This window comes from Zea mays, chromosome 10, assembly GCF_902167145.1.
Source record: "Zea mays cultivar B73 chromosome 10, Zm-B73-REFERENCE-NAM-5.0, whole genome shotgun sequence".
Classification (NCBI taxonomy): domain Eukaryota; kingdom Viridiplantae; phylum Streptophyta; class Magnoliopsida; order Poales; family Poaceae; genus Zea; species Zea mays.
In genome coordinates this window covers 47,057,434-47,066,112 of record NC_050105.1, presented here as the reverse complement: position 1 = coordinate 47,066,112, position 8,679 = coordinate 47,057,434, and positions in this window count along the sequence as shown.

Below are 8,679 nucleotides of genomic sequence, written 5' to 3'. Positions count from 1 at the left end.
GACCAGTAAAATATAAGAGTGCTGGAGTAATATTATTACATAACTTGGGAGACAAAAACCCCTCCCGATTAACAGTAAAAAGTTTTTAAAGGAGGACACTTCCTCCCGAGGCTTCAGTCTTGGTTTTCTTCCTTAGGCACCACCTTGGAACAAAAACAACAAAAATTTGCTGCTTCCTCACCTACAACAACATGGGTTCGAAAACCCTGAGTACGGAGTGTACTTTCACAAGTCTTACCCATCAAAATAAAAGACTCTCAAGGATATGGTGGCTTTTGGGAATCAAGGTATGGCTTATCAACAATCAAAGACTCTGTTTGCATAAATGCTTACTAATAGTGGATCCTTAAAAATCCAGTTTTATTTGTCAAGTTAAATAAAGTTACCTGTATCTAGAGTTATTTCTACCCTAGTTCAATCACTTGACCTGCACTAGTCGTCTTTTATCAACCCTTTAAGTTCACTGGAATGCTACGTGTAAGTCAGTGACCAAGTCTTCATGTCCAAGAAGTAACGGTGATACGAATCGATTAATACTCAGCTGAGGATCTCCAATCACACGACATATGTAGCACTTAACCCTTGCATATGTCAACTCGCCACCGAGGTTCTTAAGACCAGATCAGGTTCACGCCAACCGAGAGCACAGATACACCACCGTCCAGCCTCTTGCCATGGAGGGTACACGCTACTCTCGCCATCTCTCCACTCCCATTGCGTGTTATCTTATTCTGGTATTAGTCTGCCCGAGGCAAAGCTTACCCATGATGAGGCATGCGACCAGTTAAAGGGTCCTTGATCATCAAGCCTACATCGACAAGGTCCTTAATCGACTCAGACGGAGACACTACACCGAGACTCCTTTCTCGTGCAAGTCACCCGCCCGGTCTCAGGTTTATTATTTTCAACCTAAAGTTTGGTACCTAGCAGAGGTACATCTTTTCCGATGTTGAACCCATCACGGCCATGATGGATCCACCATCAAGTTTTATTTTGAAAACATCCCACCCACTTGAAGCATCATCTTTTGTCAAAACAAAAGAATTTTGTTTTTCTAGAGCAAAGCTAAGCATAAGAAAAACCTTTTTGTAAAAGAGGGAATCAAGGAAAGGTAATCAAATTCTCAAGGAAGGAAATGCAGCAATTTGTTTAGCACGCAACTCCTATCACCTAATGCATCAAGCAAGTGAGAAAGATTTTAAAATAGCAAGGAGGTGGCAAATGCATCGGGGCTCGCCTTGTGTTATAGGTGAGTCAGGCTTTGCTCCACAGATGTCAAAATAAAAACAGTTCCCGGCCTGGGGTTCTTCAGGTGGTGGTGTAGCCCTTGCTTCTTCAACTTCTATCTCTTCTTCGTTTTCTATATATAACCATATATAATCATGAATGCTCATGTAATACTCATGAAAATGCAAAGGTAATAAAAGTATATTGTCTTAGGTCTTGAATACAATTTTCCTTCACGGGACTCCAGGAAACTAGGGTTTTTGGAGTCAGAAGTGAAGTTCCATAGGGCAGGCACTACTAGAAGACTAGGGTTTTGGGTTCTAGATACCAAACATGGTCCAAATCATACCAAACTTTGTCCAAGGCTTCTAAATAACATTTAAAGCTTATCTAAAAAGTTTGGTGATTTTTGAAATTATTAAATAATTTCTAAAATTCCAGAAGTATAGGTTTTAATCCTTTTGAATGCTATATAATTCCTTGTTTGGACCGAAAATCTTAAACCTATTTTTATTAAATATTAGGGAATTTTAGAAATCCAAAAAAATTATTCCCATATTTTTATCATTTTTCTATAGTTTTCTATGGATTTCCTAAGTCTGGTAGAAAAAGAAAAAGAAAAGGAATGAATAGTACCGGGCCTAAACCAGCCCAATACAGCCCACGCCCAGGCGAAACGTGCCACGCGTGCCCGCGTTGGCGGTTTTACACAGAAGACCTCAGCTTTTTGGATAAGCAGTAAATAACCCAGAGTACTATTTGTTTGTCTCACTAACGTTTGCACCAAGACCCCAAAGTTCTATTCCTTCGCAACACCAGGTCCACGATAGTGGTCGACGACGAGCACGTCTCCGGTGAGCCTATGCTGGCCGGAATATGCCAAGACCGGAACTCTAACTTGGCCGACACCGAATTCTACCCTCGGCGACACTAACCCCTCAATCAATTGCACTAATCCAGGCCGGAGCACGCTTGTTCACGACGACGGTAAAACCCGAGAAGAAGCTACGGTGTTCCGAGCAATTCGGTACGGTCTAGTTCAATCAATCAAGCCTACAAGCAACAAGAGATCCTAGAGATGCTAGAACATTCAACAGATGGTTATGAATCAACCTGAAGTAGGTTGGCCACGGTGAGCTCACACCGCACGATGTTCTTGGTTGATTTGGGGGAAATCCCAAATTGAAGTTCTCTGGTGGATAATTCGAGGCACGAGTTGGTGTATGGGTTGCTTGACTACCTTACGGAGCCAATGACACACTCAATTTATAGGCTCTGGGGGTGGTGGCGCGTGAATTGGAGATGGCGCAGTGGCGGTCAGAGAGAAGGAGATGTACTGGCGCACGCGATTGGTGGCCATTACCATGGCAACCTCACCGGCGATCACTGGATAGGCTAATATGAGTCACGGCGGTGTGGTTAAAGTGCTGAGGCACGTGGCACAAGGCCGTGAGGTGTCTAACTCCGGCGAGGGTAAATTCGGAGCGACCAGGGCTAAGCGGACACGGCGGCCGGAGTGAATAGTGGCCGAAGTTTATCCACTGGGTGATATTTTGCACTCCCACAGCGTTATCCGACGACGCCGAGCACGCATCACAGCGACCGGCACAAATCCGGACGCAAAGGCCACCGGCGGCGAGGGGGCTGAACAGAAGATTTTTGTTTACTGTACCATCAGATTCTTATTCAGTCAGCGTGATAGAGCAGTTTGTAGGGAGATTTGTTCCCAAATTCATGTAGTGACTCGACCATCTCTCTGTATCAAAGTTGTAGCCCTATGATTTAGCTACAATCTTTCTATAGCAACCATAGTTAAGCAATGACTGGATCCTGGCCGAATCTAATCTCAAAACTTACCCAACTTCACTGTTACCCCTTATTCAGTTCATTGGCTGACTGTCAGCTTGACTTTAGACCTCATTATCTCCAAATCTTACATGACACCACGGCTTAATCACTTAAGCAAAGTTGTACTCCTACAGTAGCTCTACAAGTTTGATGTGTTGACCCTAGACAAATTCCTCATGAACTGAAAGATACAGGGTTCCATAGTTGGCTCTATGCACTGGTTTTCAGACTTAGGCATAGGGATGTATGGGGTGTTCTTTTTGCAAATAAGTCCAAACTTCATTATTTGGCTTGCAAATCCTCAAATGTGATAAACACATAGTTTGTGATGTTGCACTACCTTGGTATTTGCACTTGGGTCAAAAGTGTACAAATTTTACACTTAACCCCCTAGGGTTCCAATCTAGGGTTTTAAGTGGTCTCTTTAGGGTTTTTAGTACTTCTAGGGTTTGGATTTTACTCAAGTTCATTAATGGTGATATTTTATGACCATTTCTTATGAGTTTTGAAGTTTTCCCATGTTTGGGCTCTATCATCACCCCTAAGCCTAATTTAGGGTTAAGTACCCTATTCTAGGGTTTCACCCATGACATGCCACATCAATACAACTTGTTTGAAATTTTTGCCTAGTGAATGCACTCTAAGTGTAACAATCACTTGATATGCTAATGCTCATGATGTTATGCTCAAGTTTTAGTGGCAGTAACACCAGGGGTGTTACAGCTTGGTCATCCACTGCTTGCGGTCGAGCGCTGGCCCATCGCTCGATAGGACGAGGCGGTCGTTGGCCTCGGCGCTGGCAATCACCCAGTCGCTGTGCCAGTTTTCCTACCTCGTATCGCCAAAGGTGGGGATGTAGACGATGGCTGGATCCGGCCTTGTCTGAAAGTAGTAGGCACCGATGTGGTCCCTAGTCTTCCTGGACTTGACCAGCACGAAGAAGTAGCGGAAGAGGGAAGTGCAGGGGGCAATACCTACGAACATCTCGTAGAGGTGGACAAAGATGGCTACTTGGAGGACAGAGTGGGGCGTGAGGTGTTGAAGCTGAAGCCCGAACTCCTCCTGCAGCAGCAGAAAGAAGGGCGAGATCGGTAGCGCCAACCCGTAGGAGATGTAGGAGGTGAACACAAACTCCCCAGCAGCGAGATCGACAAGGGGGATGGTGCAGGCGTGGATTCTTCCAGAAAGCCCTGGCGCGCTCCACCCAAGCAGGCCACGCACCAGGTTGAGCACCTCCTTAGACTGAAAGCGGTCAGGATGACCAAGCGAAGCCATGGCGTGTGCAGCAGCGTGGGCATGGAACAGAGGAGCACGAAGGCAAAGGGGCGCAGGCGATTGGGAGAGAATGCGAAAATGTAACTGCTGCACGCGGGGTGAATGCTTTTTCAAGGAAACCCGAGTCCTTGTTCAGGGAAACCCTTCCGCGCACACCTGAATCACCGCAGGAAATCCCGCCTGACGCGCACCTAGGACCCAGGCAACCCACTCTATGACACGGGGGCCTGGGTCCACAAGTGATACAGGTTGTGTGCCGGATTTCGGGTGCGGAAAGAGCAAACCGTCGCGGGAACTGCCGCGCGCGCGATAGCGCACCTCCTCGGGGCCGCTGCAAAAGACAAAAGGTTATGCAGCAGCAACGAGGCGCCCCGCGCGTGGCCTGACGAAACCACCAGGCATGGGGGCCGCGAGTCAGTCAGCCGCGAGGACAGATATGGCAGTTGACGTGACTGAAGGCGGATTGACAGCGGGCGCATCAGCAGACGCGCTAAAACGGCGCGCCAATCACCGATCAGGTCATGTTGAGGCAAAGTACAAGCTTTGGCCCCACCTGCAGGCTCGCATCCTCCCCTGAGGTGGGCCTGGGGGCCACTATCGGTACCCTGAAACTAGGGTACCTTTTACTACTATATAAAGACAAAGTACCCACGCGACTATCTTTAGTCGCGTGGTAAAAAAGATGTATGTGGGACCAGGCCATGACTCGCCCCAGCCTCGGGCGACTACTCTGGGCCAGCAACAGCGCCTGACCCCACCACATGGGCGAGGGTCCGGGGTCGCCACGTGTATAGAGAAAGTGATATACTCCAAGGCATCAACAGTGAGTCCGGACCCCCATGGGAAAACGCCAGACCCCTGGATATACAGTTCGGACCTCCAAGTTTGGTCCAGGACCCCCATGTGTACGGACCGGACCCCTAGAATGGGATCCAGACCCCTCCTGTATGGGGTCCGGGCCACCCACAGTAGGGTCCCAAGGTCCCAGGACAGAACACACCCGGGAGGGGGTCCGGTGCCGACACGTGTCTAGACCTGGTCTGGTGGGATCCGGACCTATCCGCTTACACTCCTGCTCCCCGCTCAGGCAGAAACCCGATGCTGCCACGTGGCATACTGCGTGCGGCATAAACCAACGGGCGGAACCTGACATAAAGCCTCTGGGCTACGCACGTCTTGGCATTTATTGCGGATAATACATGCGTCTGTTCATTCCAGTGACAGGCGGCGCGCCTAGTCCACTTTGCGTGGGCCACGCAGTTACTCACACGTTACCATATATGGGGCAATGACTCACCATTACTCGTACGTTTCCAAGAAAAGGGTTATTGCCTATCAAAGCTACATGGGCTGCAGTCATCATGACTCCCGTTGATTACTCTTGCGTTACTCTATCAACATTAGTTATTCACATAATGTATTTCTTCCATTATGCTCGTGGGCCCACGTGTCGGGGCTCAGCATCCTTGTATGTGCCTCCCTTAAACTATAAAAGGGAAGGCACACAGCGTTACAAAGGACAGATTCACACACGCTCAATCACATACTCAATACAATTTACACACAGTGGAGGTAGGGTATTATGCTCCGGCGGCCTGAACCACTATAATCCTTCGAGTCCTCTTGTGTTCACCCCGAATTCACCAAACAGGCAACCGCTTAGGCCCCTCCTCATCTTAGGATTAGGGCGGGTGCATTCCACCACCCGGCCGGTGGATTTCCCACCAACAACTACTTTAATGATGAACGATTAAACTAATAATTAGTTAACTGACCTGAGTGATTATGAGCGAACGATTTAATATCTCGCACGGACAATGCGCGATACAAGAAAACAGCGTGCGCGTCAGACACACGTGAACGACGTGAACAACACGACGAGTTGATGGGGAGGGTATGGCAGAGCTTACCAGCCGAGACGGCAACGGCGGGCTCCGGCGAGGACGGCGGGCGACGACGAGGCGAGGCAAGCAATGCACGGCCATGACGAAGGTCGAATGCGTGGGATCGGGCACAACGAATGGCGCAGTGGCGAGAGCATAGCGGGCGCGGCTGTACGGGGAAGCAGGGACACGCCTGGGTGCACGCTCGCGCAGGTCGACCGGGCTGCTGCCGGCAAGCCATGCTGGTTGGTCATGCCGGCGAGCCGCGGGCGTGCCACACCTAACGAGGGAGAGGGAGAGGAAATGGGGATGGAGAGAGGAATGAGAGGGGATCGCCATGGGCGGATGGAGACGAACAACATGGGTTTGATGCGGCCTCCGGCGGACGACGGTTTTGGGCGAGAGGAAGACGACGTGGGCGAGGTGGCTGCTATGTGCGTCATGGGGAAATAGGGGGGAGAGAGGTGGGTGAGTGGGCAGCGACGCCGAGCAAGGGCTGGGACGCGCGCTAGACGACGCGGGCACGCCGGCCAGGCGGGGCTACGAGCGGGGCCGTGGGCGCGGCGTCCGCGCCGGCGCACATGTAGAGGCACGGCGGCGGCGCTAGGTGGCTGGGCGCGTGCAACGGGCTAGGGCAGAGGGGGCGCGCTGGTGGGCTACGGAGGGGGCGCGCTGGGCTGCCGCGCGGCACGCGATGTGGGTCACGGACAGGCCAGAAGCGCGGGGAGGGACGCGCAGGCCTAGTGGGCCGCCCGAGCGCGGGCCCAGGGGGAGGGGAGAAGAAGGGTTGGGCCAGCTGGGGGTATTGGGCTTCTTTCTCTCCTCTTCTATTTCTTTCTCTTTTCTTTATTTGAAACTTGGTTTAGTTTTTCTAATTCAAATTCAACCACGCTCTACGATTTTAGATAGATGCACATCAAAGCAAAACATCACACAAAAATAGATCCATTCCGGCATGATGCAACAATCATTATTCCTTTAGGGTTTTATTTTACTAGACTTATAAATATATAAAACAAAATAACTCTGCACTATTTAGTAAAAAGAAAAGAAAAATTAAGGAAAAGAGAGGGTAACACCTGAATTAGGTGGATATTAGAAAAGAAATTTTATACCCCCAAATTCAGGGTGTTACAGATCTAACCCCTTAACAGAAATCTCGCCCTTGAGATTCCAGAAGAGGCTAACAAGAAATTGAGATTGGTTCATCGGTCTTTCATAGCTTCTTGTAACTCAACTTTGACTCTAGCAACTTTAACTGGTGCACTTGTTGCTTTGACCTTCGAATGCTTGAGACCGATTGATGCAATTCTTGAGGATCTCTTGGACCTGTGGGTTAGGACCCACACACGTTTCCGCTGCACAACTTTGATCTTGTTGGTTGATGTTGATCGCATTGTCTTCATTGGGGTTAGCGGCTAACCCCCTTAACAGGAGCGTTGATACACACTTGGTGAAGATGCTGTCGACTCTAATCTTGATTGACTAAGAGAAGTTGGAGAATGCCAACCGGACAGGTGCAAGAGGGAAGGGTAGCGAGAAAAGGTAAGTATAGACGGAGAAGGGTGAACAGGGAGAAAAAACCCAACTACCTAACTCTATGGCACTCAGCTAGTAATCCGATGTCATTGCGGACCAAGGGCCACAACACAGCAACACTCATCACAAAGAAGCAAATCAGTCATCACACAAAGACAAACATCACAAGCATACAACAACAAGCATCTCGCTGCTATACGTTAATGTTAACTAGATGGGGGTTGTCGGTACCCTGAAACTAGGGTACCCCTTACTACTGTATAAAGACGCAGTACCCACGCGGCTATTTTTAGTCGCGTGGTAAAAGAGATGTATGTGGGACCAGGCCATGGCTCGCCCCAGCCTCGGGCGACTACTCTGGGCCAGCAACAGCACCTGACTCCACCACATGGGTGGGTCCGCTGCCACCACGTGTCCAGAGAAAGTGACATACTCTGAGGTATCACCAGTGAGTCCGGACCCCCATGGGAAGGTGCCGGACCCCTGTATATACGGTCCGGGCCTCCAAGTTTGGTCCAGGACCTCCACGTGTGCGAACCGGACCCCTAGAATGGGATCCGGACCCCCCATATGGGGTCCGGGCCACCCACAGTGGGGTCCCAGGGTTCCAGGACAGAACATACCTGGGCCTTAATCAGGACCCATGCGGGGGTCCAGAGCCGACACGTGTCCAGACCTGATCTGGTGGGATCCGCACCTTATCACATACACTCCTGCTCCCCGCCCAGGCGGAGTCCCGATGCTGCCACGTGGCCTACTACGTACGGTGTAAGCCAACGGGCAGAGCCTGGCATAAAGCCTCTGGGCTACGCGCGTCTTTGCATTCATTACGGATAAGACGTGCGTCTGTCCATTCCAATGATAGGCGGCGCACACAGTCCACGTTGCGTGGGCCGTGCAGTTACTC